The sequence below is a fragment of the Pristiophorus japonicus genome, chromosome 13 (assembly GCF_044704955.1).
Source record: "Pristiophorus japonicus isolate sPriJap1 chromosome 13, sPriJap1.hap1, whole genome shotgun sequence".
Classification (NCBI taxonomy): Eukaryota; Metazoa; Chordata; class Chondrichthyes; family Pristiophoridae; genus Pristiophorus; species Pristiophorus japonicus.
The window spans coordinates 127,447,911-127,463,151 of record NC_091989.1 but is presented as its reverse complement, the minus strand read 5'-3'; the positions used below and the strand labels follow the sequence as shown (position 1 = coordinate 127,463,151).

Below are 15,241 nucleotides of genomic sequence, written 5' to 3'. Positions count from 1 at the left end.
GCATCGTGTAATATCCATGACAATCGTGTTGTGGCTTTCAGCGCTCTGTAGTGCTAAATCTAAGAGGCCATTTCTAGCCAGTAAAGGGCTTTATTTATGTGTATTTGAAAGAGTCTGGTGAAGGGCTCTCTTCTTAAAATCCTCTTCAGCAGGTCATCGTATTTTCAAAAGGCTTTAAATGAAGAGGCAGTGATCAGTACTTCCATCACGTTCTAATAGACTGACATGGGCATTTGGGTTTGAAAGAGGGGGGAAAAAAATTGACGCAGATTTGCCCTAAATTGGCCTGATGCACAAAGCAATGAGTGCAATTGACTGGCAAGCTAACCCCTCACACCCCTTCACTTCTAACCGCTGCTGCACAATAAGAAAGCCGTGGGAAGCTGCTTGGGAGCACAGCGTATCCATTTTCATGGCCCATATGGAAATTTTGTTTTGTGTACAGAGAAAGTGTCTGATAACAGTGACCTTAACTGCCATATGTGTTCAGTGAATAGTAAACAGAGCAAAGCAGTCCGGCTCTCTGACCCATAGCATATGGGCATCTATTCCGGAGGAGGGCTTTTCACAACACATCCGCTTTCACTGCCATCTTGCCTGGTGCCTGGGGGATTTCACTAGATTTGTTAATGAATTGCTCTATTGACTCATATCTGAGCTTGCCTCATTAGAGTTGAAGAACAAAATTTTTATCTATGTTTCCTTGAAGGAGACCAGAATGCCTCTCTTTGTCAGGAGGTGTTAAATCCTGAGAGCCGTCATCTGCTGCTGAGCTGATTTATTTTGTCAGTTTAAGAATGTTCTCTGGTGTTCATTGATGCTGAAGCCCGGCCTCTTCAGATCAACCTTTTTTCACAAGTTTAAAAAAAAAGTTTTTAAAGCCAGTGTCTGGTTTACAAATAGTTGAACACGATGTCACCCTGGCGATGGCTGGCTTCACTGTGCCAACCGCAAGTGCATACAGCAGGTCTCCATAGCACATAACCACCTGTCATGAAATGCTTTTTATGTGGTCACAACACAAGTAGAACCTTGCACCATTCATCTTCCCCACCCCCTATCACTCAGGAAGCATAGTACATTTTGGTTTGTTAGCTTTAATACACAGTGTTTGCAAACAGACTGTGGAGAAAAAAACCTCTCCAGCTGCATGCCAAACATCCAGTCACTGAAATTGTTGGCACCAGATCACCGAGTGAAAGATTTGGAAACTCATTTAACTAAATGCGTATCAGAAATGCAAGATCTGCCCTGCTTTAATGTGCTACTCACAGTGTAGAATAACAACCACCTGACACCGTGTTACAAGGCTGCGACATAATTGAGGGGTTCACATGATGTCATAAATTGTGAGAATTAAGTTTGAGTGATTAATACAGATATTTGAAGCTTGAAACTTTGTTCCAATCTTGTAATGCGTTATCAGGGATCGTTTGATTTAATTACTGCATGCAATTATAATCCTTATTATCTGAGTTCTATAAGTGGTGCACAATTCAGCTACATCAGTGTGCTGTGGGAGCTGTGCTGTTGTAACTGTGCATGTCATGTCTCCCCACATTTTCGGAATTGTATTTCTGTTTTCATGGTTCAAAGTTACTCAGGAACAATCAAATTCTGAGATTCTCCATTTGACTGCAGCAACTTTCACTTTGTGGAATTGCACAAGTATACATTTTTTTAAATATGAGTTTTCACCAGCATGTTAGAATAATGAAAGCCAAAAGTGAACAAACATTTTGATAAAAGCAGACTGATTGTATGGTATAGTGTGGCAATTATTATGGGGTTATAAAGTTAATTTTTGTATGTAATATAGAATAAAGTCTTGTAAGAAGTAACATAAACAGGAGTATAAAAGTGCTGATTATTAAAAGTATTGTATAATGACTTGGCTGCTTAACCTGTGCCTTACTTTAATGGCTTACTAGTTGGATAGTTAAGTTCCACTGTGTAGAATTTTCTGTTAAATGCCACTTAGATTTCTTTCTTTAAGTGTTGACAAAAGTCAAACGTTTTGGTATTAAAATTAAAGGAAGAAAAAAGTAATTTTTAATCAGTGTGCTTGGATAGGTGCAGATGGAGTGGAACCCTGTACCTCTCAGTGACACTGCCTGACATTCAGCAGTTATTATTATTTACTGCAGGCTCAGATACAATCAATCAATCTCTGGTGAATCGCTCCTGGAGCTCAGCCAATGCCATTTCTAGAGCCTTCTGCGACGAGATGCTCAAGAGTGACACAGCATGACTTATCCTCTGAATTTTCTTCTGTGGGGTAAAAATATGCCCAGCACTTTGCTTTTTCCCCAGACACTCTGCTGGCTACCATCTATTTTTTCCCCCTACATCCTGAAAGTTCTTACTGCTCTAGGGTATGGATTCACATTCAAATGGCCATTTTTCAAATATGAGCCAAGACTGTGAGTTTGGGCAAACTACTCAACTATAGGGGCATCACAACTATGCCTAACCTTCTCCTCATCCAATAAGCACATCTGCACACATTCCAGCAGTGGCCACTGAATGGAGATCAGGAGTGGGTATATTGGTTGATTATTTTTTCCTCCCTAGCCAAGGACACATTGAGACCCCATTGCCAGCCTGTCTACAATTGGGTAATTCAGCATGCACTGGGTCTGAATCTGGACACTTCTTGGACTGTATAGCTCAACCCCCCACTAAATAGTACATTTAGTAATGAAGCCAACAGATGAGGCAAAAATACGATTGGGCGCCTTTCAAAAAAAAGGGGCGAAAATTGGAGATAAGAAAGAAAAAATGAATGTTAAACAAAGACCAGCAGTGATTTTAAGGCACTAATTCAAGCTGACGATCTGTAATATGATCGGAATCACTCAATTCAATTACGAGCATGTAACTTACTTCCGGCCATCTATTACCCTTTATTAATATATACAGTTTTCCATTTTGCTGGTCATTTTATTTCCTTTTGTTGCTGCCACTAAGTTTTGTAGCTTAAATTTGGAACGTCTGCAGCTTCCACCATAGTTTACCATTCGGATCTGGATTATCTATAGCCTGCGGTTATTGTAAATACTTGCAATGGAAAACCACTACATGGCAGGAAGAGAGGGAAAGGCAGAAATGTCTTTAGCACAAGACTATTTTATGTCATGTATATATTGTACGAGAAGAACAATTCTTCAATTGTGCTTCAATTGTGATTTTGCTCATGTAAATGGCCAGCAGTAGCTCTCATTGGCCATGGCCCTTCATACTCTTGAAAGAACAGTCATGTTACATCTCCATTACTGCTGTGAATTCCCAGATTTATTCCATACACTTGAGATCAGCATTTCTGCATATTACAAAAACTGAAGCAGCACCCATAGCTTTACCAATGATAATGTTTTGCATTTTAAATTTTAAAAATGGGCTAGAATTTCCAAACAACCCTCCAACGCCTGATTGCCGCCCAAAAGACTGCTAAGATTCCCAAGATTATCGTCGTCGAAAAATTCACCCAGAGGAAGAAAAAAATCCTCCCAGCGAAAAGTTGCACCCCAATTTTTGTCAAAAAAATGGAATCTTGGGTCGATTGGGCAGTTCTTAAAGAAAATGGGCGATAATTAATAAATTTACTAAAAATTTACACTGAGGCTGTGGGTTGGGCCTAGGAGGAGAAAAACACAAAAAATATTTTTTCAAAAAACATAAAATAAAAAATTATAGAAACATTCTCAGGACTCTTTTCACTTAAATCAGTACAAAAGAATTTTTAAATAACTAGTAAAAAACCAATTACTTACCTTTTTCTTGCAGGGCTACTCACCTACCGCCCAGCTCTGCTGATTCTCATGGCGTTTTTTTTTAAACTTACCTACGGGTCACCGCTGAGCCAAATATCGCGCCAGGGCGATCTGTGGACGGTGCACGCCGGCGGTCCGCTCCCCAGTGGTACCTCGCAACTGCCGGCGTAACTCAGCTGGGCAATTTCTCACCAACTCAGTTCTCATCCAAAACGGCCAATACCGCCCAGAAACCGGGCGGTGAACCACTGGAAATTCTAGCCCCATTGAACTTCTCAGTGTCTTTCCTGTATGATGCATGGTAGCTATAATAAAAGCAATGTGTAACATTTGCAGATTTTCTGTAATTATTTGCACTTAACTATTTATTCAAGAACTGGATGAAGGAACAATAAGCAGTCGGACGCCTGGCTGAAAATGTAATATGAATAGCAGGTTAAATAAATAATAGGACATCAAAATATCAGATGGTAATATTAAATAAATGAATCTTATTGCTCAAATAAGATTAATTTTTCTGTTACTATTTCAACATAGAAAATGTGAACTCCAAGTACATTTAGAATTTTGAATTATATACTATGGGCCCGAACTTGGTCCGAGTACTACCCACAGCCGCCCAGGTCCCGCCTGAAAAAAATGTTTTCTGAGAGATTCCTGACTTACCGCCCATCTGTCGCCCAGGTCCCGCCCGGCAGGAGTTTCCTCCTTGAAGTACCGCCGGCACAACTTCCTGCCACCCGCCCATCCCGGAGGCTCCAAAAATGGGATTTTCCTTGTGCACGATCCTCGAAGATCGTGTTGCCGCCCACCAGAACGACCGCTGGCAAAATGTTGGTCTGAGCTGGCTATAAATTGATCGTCAGGCAGAATCACTCAGAGTGCTCCAGTGCTGCACATCCCGGTGAGCATCCATATGCTGCACCATTATCAGAGGCTCAGAATGAGTTCTCAGATCAACCTTAAACTGCACAGAAAGACTTCACAAATGTAAATGAAAAGTACTCCGTTGAAGGGCAGGTGTGGTATAGGAAGTGACCATGAGTTCCGAGACACTGTAAAGGCTCCATAGGGATGTGCTATAAGGGTTTTTAGACCATTGCAGGCAGAACAGTTATTGACAGAATGTGAATGCACACATGGTCAAACTATATAGGCAATAATGAAATCATGTAATGCTCTGTGAGGTGGCAGGATGTAATAGTGAGAACAGCATGAGCTCAAGTATATGACAGAAAAAGATACATAATGGACCGCAAGGTCACTGAGGAACATGTCATATCAGGGGTGGGATTCCACGGTGTTAGACCTAAGAAAATGTGAACTGAAGTGCAAGCGTTAATGTGTGGCCTCCAAGTTGTGCAACTGTCTCTCATTCAATGGCAGCCTTCCTGCATTGGTCGCCTGATGATAGGACCCATTAAAGATTTGCATCATATGTGGATGGCAAGATATTCCTCAGACAGCCGTACACCTGAAGGAGATGTGTCTGTTTCTCAGCAGGTACCTCAGATGATATAAGTGAGACACTGACCAAGAGTAGGTGAACAATGTGACTGTATTGAAAGGTGCAGCATGCCTAAGTGACAGAACATGCAAACAATTGAATGCAACATATGTACATTATCTCAGAAACCACTCAAGTCACATTGACAATGAACCATGTGAAACAACAGCTACAACTTAATGAAGAGTTAACAACATCCCCACCACCAATACCCAACCCACTACCAGCACCTCTCTTCCGCCCCCCCCTCGATGTGAGGCCCATCATCCTCTTCATGGCTCTGCCTTCATCACGGCGAGTCGCACCCCAGCCCCTCACCGCCTCTGCTCCATGGTGTTGTGCAGGAGGGCAGCCAGAGCGCTGCTGCCATGTTCGTCTTGGAGAGAATGTAGGGGGTGAGATGGAAGCCGCTGGCATCAACGGCTCCTCGGGATCTGTCGGCCTCGATGGTGTGGGCTCGGGGGGTTGCATGACATGTCCTGAAAACATTGATTGCCACATGGCCTCTACAGAGTCGGTGTTGCGTTCTACCGCACTAATGAGTCGTGACATACTGACAGTATGCTGCTCAGCAAAGGTGTGGATGCTGGCAGCTATCCCAGCCATGGTCTGCAGCATTTCTCGAGCTAGGTCAACGTTCGTACTCGACAGCGGGACCATTTCCTGAATTGCTGCCACCCGTCCTGCATCCTCATCGGATTGTTGCATCATCCTGGGTGGTTGCGGCTTGGTAGATTTTCCGCCACGGCCTCTGCGCCTCCCAGCACTTGTTTCTGCGTCGTCCGACTCGAATCCTAACAAGTTGGACCCTGAAACCGATGTTGGCCGAACAGGTGGCACACATGTCAGGAGGCTGGAGTCCTCCTCTTGCAGTTCCTCGAACTCAAGTGGTTCGAAGACTGGGACTTTTCCCTCCTCTTCCTCCTGGTCTTTGTGTCTCTGGGTGGCAGAGGTGGATGCGGTGGATATGGGTGACCTTTGGGGTGGGTGGGGCGTGGAGTGGAGGAAGGAGCTGGTGTGTCGGGCTGCTGACAACGGAGAGGTGGAAGGCGTTGGTTTCACACACTGCCTTTATGTGTCAGAGGTGGATGGGGTGCATTGCTTGCTGCTGTCCGAATCGACATCTGCAGGTAGAGGACAACATTTAGGTGTATAGCTGGGGGTGGGGTTGCTCAAGTTGACATGTGATCCGTCACATATTACATTCTCACTTCAAGAACTTCCATCGCTATATGAACACACCATTAAAGGCCGACATGCAGTGCGTTAGAAGGCATTTGACTTGACATTACATGACCTTGCATGACATGAGCGTAATGCTCACTGGAGATTAGTATAAGCTTACCATGCTCTAGCATGGGATCTGCAACACCCTTTGTGGTGGCACGGTGTGGTCACCAACCAACGCCAAGGCACACTCCTCTAGACTCGTCAACTCGATGACATCTGATGGGCCCCCTCCCATGCCACTCAGGTTTGATGCATTGCCTGATCTTTTCTTCTGCAGAAAGAAAAGTTGCAGCCTTTACCCGTTTTGCTCGTGCAACGCACACACATACACACACACACACACACACACACACACACATACACAACACACAGACACACACAACACACACACACAGACACTCACACACAGACACACACAACACACAGACACTCACACACACACACAGGCACTCACACACAGACACACACACACACACACTCACACACACACACACACACACACAGACACTCACACACAACACACACACACAGACACTCACACACACACACACACACATACACACACACAATTGCCACAGAACCTTTTGGAGTAGTGCGAGAGTGCAACAATAAATGTTTACTCACTCTTGCTGATGCCATCATATCGTTCCATCGTTTCCGACACTGGTCTCTATCTCGCACAATGTTGCCCACTGAGGTCACGGCCTCCCCAATCTCCCTCCAAAGGCATCAATATTGGGGTGGTGCAGGCTTGCCACGACCATCCTGGGTGAGAGGTTTAAAAACGGCGCTCCACCTCACATATAAGTTACTCCAGCTCCTCCTCATTAAACCAGGGAGCTCTGGGCTTCCCTCCATCAGACTTCTTGGAAGCTTTTTTGGCCCTCATTATAAATTCTTGAGATGGATGGCTGATGATGATTTTGTTTCTCCCATGCCAAATATGACCTCTCTGCAACTGGCAGGTGCAAGTGAGTACACAGCTTTTCTGAGCATGCGCAGCTGTGCAATCATTCCCAATCGCGGCAAAAGTGATGTCATTGCCCACAAGAAACGACAAACAAAACAAATCTCGCGCATACGCGGTGCACGGCCTTCGATGTTTGCCAAGTCAAGAGGCCTGCACCTACCGCCAACTGCTGCTGCAGCCCGGTCATGCCCGCCGACTCCCGCTCGCCCTGCCACCGACAGAACCGTGGCGAAACTCCCACCCGACTAGCCCTAGTGGCGGCGGCGGAAAAAACTGAAGTTCCACCCGGGAACTGCAGAGAAATGGGTGGGCCTTAGTTCCTACCAAGTTCGGGCCCAATGAGTATTACACAACAAGCTACTTATTAATATACATTCTATATCCCATACACTGTTTATGTATGTTCACAATGGTGCAGAGTAAGTTGGGCCCCAGTTGAATACTGGATTGCACTTTTGATCACATCTGCTGTATAATGGTGTTCTCACTCACATGGCACCGACCTCTAACTCGTCTTCTACACTTATGTAAGTGGATATAAAGTTACTGTTATCTGTTGCGGTGTAAATGCTGGAGAATTCAGAGTGATCCCTGGTATGGGTGGACCAAAGTAACAGGCTACCATGGAGACACAGGAATGGAAACCTTGCAAATCCGTGCCCACATGCAGATTGTTTCAATTTCAGATGACTGGTCTTTGGTTAGGACAGTTCTATTTTGTCTTTTTCTCTCAAAAAACACACAGCTACATATGTCTTGTATTTTATTATTATGGATTTCACAATCATTATTATAACTAACAGCAGTAACACAATTTGTGAACAGGCTTTGTGATGATCCCTGGGGAAATATGCTGGATGTAAAATGCGGATAAAGATCACTTTGACGCCTGCATTGTAAAAAAAAAAAGATGTGCAAATTTGTTTCCTGAAATTTTGCCAGCACTAGCTGAGCCCAGTGGTTCCGAAAAGTGGTTGACGCTGATTATACTTTACAGGTTAAAGTTCAGTTGTATTTTCCTTATAAACTTAGTCGTGTTAACATCAGTTTCAGGTTTCTATGCAGTGTCCATGACGTAAATAAAACACTAACAGTGAAAAAAATCTGGGTGGTTTCTCCTCCCTTGGGAGCTACTGCAATCTCAATGGGAGGATGCATAAGGAAAAACCTAGTAATCTCCGCCCAAAGGCAAACAGACTCTGTACAAAATTGGTGGAAGCCGATGGGTGTTCACACCAGATATTTCACAGAATTTTTATGTGACAAGACAACGATTGTTATTTTTCCCTTTCACTTCTTTTTTATTTTACCATCTGTGAGACTCCTGACTCGCAGTTGACCTTGAACCTGTGTTTTTATAGTGGCCATTTCATTCATACAACTAGCCTACCGCGCTTTATTCTGCATGACCTTTCCTGCTTGCTCCCTCTTGAGCTTTCAGGGCATTGAAAACTTGGCAGAAAAAAACTTTTAGTCTGATGCACAGCAGAGCTGTAAATAACAATAGCAAGGTCTGGCTAATTAAGGGAAAATTAGTTCTGCTTACAGGGGAGGCTACATCCTCGGAAAAGCTGCTATGCTTCAAGAGACTGGGCCAATCAACATCTTAATGAACAGTCATCTCTGCTGTATTCGCCTATCTCAGCCAATCTGAAGTGCACCACTAAAATTTGTGAAACAAATTAGGAAAACATTCGATCACAAATATTTAGCTGTAGTATAAGCAATTATCTGATGATGCTCAGACTCCTTGCTCTTTCTGTCCCTTTCTTCCCCCTCGGGGTCCCTGTCTTTGTTAGCTTGCCATGTTGATGTTTCTCAGCTAGTTTTAACTGGTTTTCAATTTATCCCCTGCTTCCACGTCAAATCCTTGGTCTCGCTCACTTTCATTTTAAGCATCTCTGCTAATAAGGGCAGCTGAGATGTTTTGTTTTTCTGTCAATGCAATTTTGTTATACTTTACTACTTTCAAGCCTAGACAGTCCCTGTTTAGCACTTCAAATATGTGTTAAATTGAGATTATGGAAATAGCAGACCTCACTGGTCTGGGAGGAAAGTGTTTCATAAAGAAACAAGGGTATTAAAAGAGTTGCCAGTCACTTACTGTATGTGTTGATCAGCAGCTGAATGATGCGTCGGTGGCCATGAAGGGCTGCTATATGCAACGGTGTATAGCCCTAGGATTTGAACAGAAGACAACAAATTGTAAAGCAGCAAATGCAAATTGCACAATTAGTTGACTACAGAAGTAGAATCGTAATATGCCCAGACAAAAGCATTGTATCAAAAGTCTTACACGTGTTACTATTTAAGCTGCAATTGGGACAGTATACATTTTAGAATATGTACTAAAAATTATACAAAACATGGTTAAATTTCACTTTGGTAAAATATTGTTTTTTTTAATGATTTTTAACAAATGAAGGACCACTAACGTTTTTGTCTACTTGCACGTTTCAAATCATATTAAGTCGATCAAGATGTAACATTGAGCCAATCAGGACTATTTGCAAAGGGAATGGGTCAAGGTTGACTAAAAAATAAATATGGATGGTTGCCGAGGAAAAAATGTCAATTACAAATACTATCAAGGTCAACCATAAGAACAAATCTACACAATGCTCACTGCCGTGTTTCTAATTTAATGTGCAATTCTAATGAATAAAATTTTTGAAAATGCTGACAAAAACCCTCAGTAAACAATTAGATCAATGACAACTACCTTTTCAACTCCAGATAGCTGCATACCCAACCCAAGAATGATTCAAATTTATGCACAGAATTCCAGTGTATTAAATCATGTCACATCCACTCTAAATATATTGAATATCTAATTCAAGCCTAAATCTTCAATACTAAAGTCCTGCTGCAAGCATCAACTTCTTCTCAAATGCTTAGCACATCAAATCCAGTCACTTCACTGTCAAATTAAAAGTCATATGACTTTTTGGTGAAAATATGCATTTTTTTCCCAAGAATTTATTGTTTATGTTTAAATTGAATTACTGAATTAATGATTCAATGGGCTGTGGTACAAAGACTTAAACATTAGATGGTTTTCGGTGGAGTTCACAGAAATCCTGTCTAAGCATGACAGTTTTTGACAAATACGTTATAGGTTTACCGAAATTCAGCCATATTCCAACAAATCCCTGTACTACATCATGGGTGGTTGTTGTTTTTGTATCTTCACACACTTCCCTTGGAGAACAGTGTGAAGTAGTGGAAGGATTCGCAGACTAATTAACAGTTTGACAGGGCGTGACATGAACGCTCCTACCATGGCCTATAGGGTGGTCAGTCCTATGTAGCAAGAGGGTTTTTATGGCGTTCCACAGCCATATGATGAGGGGGGGGGGGGGGGTTGGGGGAACCACACTCACTGGATGCAAGTATCCCACTGGATGTCAGCCCGGAATTCAGAGCCAGAGCTCTGAACTTCCCTCGCCGGGACTGCTGGAGCGCGGTTCAAGCCTAGCACCTTCTGACCCAGAGACGGGTATGGTACCACTCGCTCCATCATGGGTGCTCTAGGAGTATGTCAACTTGCAGGAGCTGCCACTGGTTTTGAGAAACAGAACTCAGGTTCTGAAAACTCTGAATTTGTATGGTAATACATTGTGACTAATCTGTGTTAGTATTTCTCACAATAAAAATTCCGCCCCCACCCCGCCCCACCCCGCCCCAGACAATCCTGGACATAAGTGGGCTAAATGCAAATATAGATTTTGAAAAAATGTAACAGGAAGTTTTTCAACATTCTGTAACTTTATTATTTTATCTTATTTATAATCTGTGAGAAAAGAAATAGCTTCAGCATAAATTTTAGTCTGTACCTGATCCATTATATATGTTCTTAAACATTTTAAACGTTTACAGTCAATGGTCAGGGAAATAATAAAAGGTCTTTACAAAGATATTAGAAAATAGAGATACATCTGTTTAATAAAGTAAGATTTAGTGAGATACACTAACCAGGCATCAGCTTCTCTCTGCATATATGATTCTTAGTAGATTTACCCACCCCCAAAATTTAGACGCAGCACAACCCGAATTCACTTGATATCGGAATACCTGAGATTTCTGGAGTTTGATGCCGATTTTCTAAGCATTTACTTACAATTTTTCTTACTGAGACCTGCACGATACTTACCCGAATTGGTGTCAGCCTCAGTGCAACCCCACCCCTCCTCCACAAGACCAGAAGGATTAAGTAGCTGGAATGGCCTGCCAATGGACGTGCCCCTGTTCCGCATAATAATGGAGGAGGAAGAGGAGCAACAGAGGCCAGAAGCTGTGAGAGTGAGGCACCATGTTAGAAGACAGTAGCCTATTCACAATTACCCTTGTTGGTGGTGTTGCATTCGCGCTTGTTTTACAATGTATTTTACATTTCGGCACAGAAAAATGAGCACCGCAGGAAATTTCAGCATAAATTCTTGTTGGCAAAATTGGCACAGAAACAACCGTAAATTTTGCCATCACTTCTGCTAAGTGCAATCCAGGGAATTTAGGGCCAATTATGTTATTATTCTACTTTGGTTTAATATTTCACCAATGAAAGTAAAATTATTACAAGCATATGAAAATGCTAACTACTATATGCAGTGCTCTAGTGACATAACGAGAAAAAGCATCAGCCAACAGTGGCATAAATTTTAATGTCAAACTATCCCCAGGAACTACTGAGTCAGCACTCCCACAACCATAATTTAAGGTTTTTGTATATTTTAAAAATACTCATTTTATATCACCTTTATTGATATGTCCATAAAAACAGAATGTCATACCAGTAGAAATTGATGTATTGCATTTGTGAGAAAGAACTCATAATTTACGTGGACCTGTACATCTTCTAAGCTTCTGAAATAAACTTAATAATTGACTGATATTGGTCTGGGGTCCTATATTACTGCTGAATAGCTTTGAGTGATTTTATATTACTTCTGCAAAAAATTATAATTTAAGCCTAAGGGGAAATTGTTCTTCATTAGCATAAAAAAGTACATCTTAAATTTAAAAGGCACTTGAATACCTGATATATATTAAGTTTGAAAGTTGTCTCATTATCCCAATAAGAGGAATTTGGAGCTTGGTGACAGGTAGAGTCATGTACATTGTGTAATATATAAAGGGCACAGACTCTTCAACCTTTTCCACTTTTTTTTTGGCTATGTGTAAATTTAATGAAGCAAAGAAAGATCAAAGATTTTAAACAAAGGAAAAGGTGGCATTTAAAGAGGAAGTTCTTTATAAAACATGATCAATATTTGTTAAACAGTCCAACTAAGCAGGATCAACTACCACATACACTAAACCCAACCTGACTATGAAGTAAACACCCTGTGATTTATTCTTGGAAAGTGAACCGACAAGTTACTTCAAGCTGAGCATCGACAGTGAGTAGAATGAATGCAAGACACTAATCAGGGAACAGCCTTCAAAAGATAAATGATGTAATCGCTATAGCATTGCTGTAACTTTTGAGTTTCTTGTCATGACAGCTGTAGGCCTTAATGTTGCATGGCAGCTATGCCGAAACCAGCCCCTGCTGTCAGCACAGCTATCATCTTTCATGGGTCATCTATTATCTACAGAATCTGTCATTATCTTAGGCCTTTTCAAATAGTTTCATCCAAAAAAAGAACTGTGGAATTTATTTTATACTGGAGGCATTTTAGGGAAGGAGGTGAGTGTGAATCGGAGGTGGGTTCTGAGTTAGTGAATGCAGCTCCAGAGGATATAACTGGTACTTTGTTTATTTGGACAGATGCACAGAGGCATCTCTGAACTTCTGCCAGTGATCAAAGGAACTGATGATGTAGAACAGATTCATGGGCTATGTCCTATCAGCCTCCAGTTTACTCACCATCCATCATCCAAAGATGGAGTCCTATCTGAATGATGATCACACCCCAAACACTAAAAATTAATTACTGCTCCAGTTGAGCCAGGTGTCTTGCCTCCAGAAATGAAGGCGATCTTGTCCATGTAAAGAACTCACTGAAATCTAAAAAGCCACAAAGAGTAGTGGAACTCAATTTAGAGGAATGATGTGTCAAGTTAATTTGTAGACTTACAAAGCTGTCAAGTGCTAAACATGTCCGTGGGAGTGAAAAACGTCATTAAGGGAGAGAAAAAAAGTTTTGCCAAGACAATAGCGTGTAATGTATATAGAAAGAGATGAACCTTAAGAAGATTAACCTATTTTTTCCCAAAACAATTAGCTCTTAAATGGTAAATAATTTTATTAAAGAGTGAACATTTAAAAGTATACAAATTAAACTTTAAAAAGTTGACACTTCATGAAAACAGCACATGATGTGCTATTTCCTACATACCTGTGAGTTGTAACTGCAAGCAGGTTAAAGACTTACTGATCTCTACAGTTAACTGTTAAGTCTTTTTGACAGCAGTGATGGTTGGGACAGCATCGGTATTTGTGAACAGGTGATTGTGAGTTAGTTTGTGTGACAGAAGAGATGACTGCAATACAAGTGAACCAGTTTATGTGTACAAGCAGGAGCATGAATGAGTAGAATGTAGTCCAGTGTAAAAGGATCATGCACCATGCAATAGGTTTTCTTACATCCATGCAGAGGAGATATTTTCAATATTTGATAGAAATTAATAAAGTGTGATAGAACGGTTTATAGATGAGCATGGGTTATTTGGAGGACAGTAAAGTTGGTAATAGTACGGTTTATAGATGAGCATGGGTTATTTGGAGGACAATAAAATTGGTCTGAAAGGATAAATGGACATTTAAAAACTTATGTAATTACCCCACTATACTTTGCCTTCGCACTGTATTTAACACATTTTAGGAATTTTAAAATCGGTCTCAAATTTATTTTGCTACAGATTCGTTTTTTATATTAACATTAATTTTAATTAGGGAGAATCTTGCTGAATTAGTTTGTGAAAAATTAAATTTTTATATCAAGACAACTTGAAGATATTGCATTCAATTGGCTGGATTATCGGGTCATTTGCGACCAGGTTTTCTCCGCATTTTGAACCTCTGCGGCAAAAAATGGGGTGCTCAGTTGTTTTTTGCCGGATCGCGATCCTCAGCTCGGCTTTTGCAGCGGCGCTTAGAAGCACCGCCAGGGAGAGCTGCGCCGGGTGTGCAACGGCTCGCATTGCGACACTGCTGCGAGTTTTGAGAATTACCCAACCCGTACGCTGCGAAATGCGCCCCGCTTTGACCACCAGGGAAAACACAGCGGCCTAGCTCTGTCGGCGATGGTGAGGTGGATAAACTGGAAGAAAGGTCAGTTAAAGTTTTTATTTTTTTATATTTTTGCAGTGATTTGTGAGGTAAGGGTGTTGGCGATGCTTTTTGAAATTTTTTTTTCACCCCTCTCAAGGCCTCTCTCGGAGCGCTCCCAGCCCTGCACTAAAGTGGGCGAGGATCGCGTTTTTGCGCTGCGAAAGTAGTTCAACACCTTCCTTTGTGCTGGGCCGCTGGTGCAGAGCAGAAATGACGAAAGTTCGGCAATTAATCGCTAACGCTAATTGGGCGGTAATTTTCCCGCCCCGCCTCCATTTTCGCCGCAAAAACGGAGAAGCCGCAAATCCAACCCATTATATGTAAAAAGAGATATTCCAGATAGTATGTGTCATGTAAGAATTTGATATTTTTAAAAATTCTATGTCATTTTGAAACATACCTTTTTTAAAGACAAAATGAAGGGGGTGGAGGGGGAGAAATGCGCTTAAAATTAGTAGTGTTGAAAACATTTCCACTCTTATAAA

The 15,241-nt window shown here is 41.7% G+C and overlaps 1 long non-coding RNA gene across 1 annotated transcript in view; it reads right to left on the bottom strand.

The window, feature by feature from the left end:
* The window catches only part of LOC139278281 (uncharacterized), an 86,483-nt gene extending 76,817 nt beyond the window's left edge, over positions 1-9,666 (bottom strand). Inside the window, exon 1 of the long non-coding RNA XR_011596232.1 lies at positions 9,585-9,666. This is a non-coding gene — a long non-coding RNA (uncharacterized lncRNA). The remainder of the gene's footprint in view (positions 1-9,584) is intronic.
* Between the last annotated feature and the right edge of the window lie 5,575 nt (positions 9,667-15,241).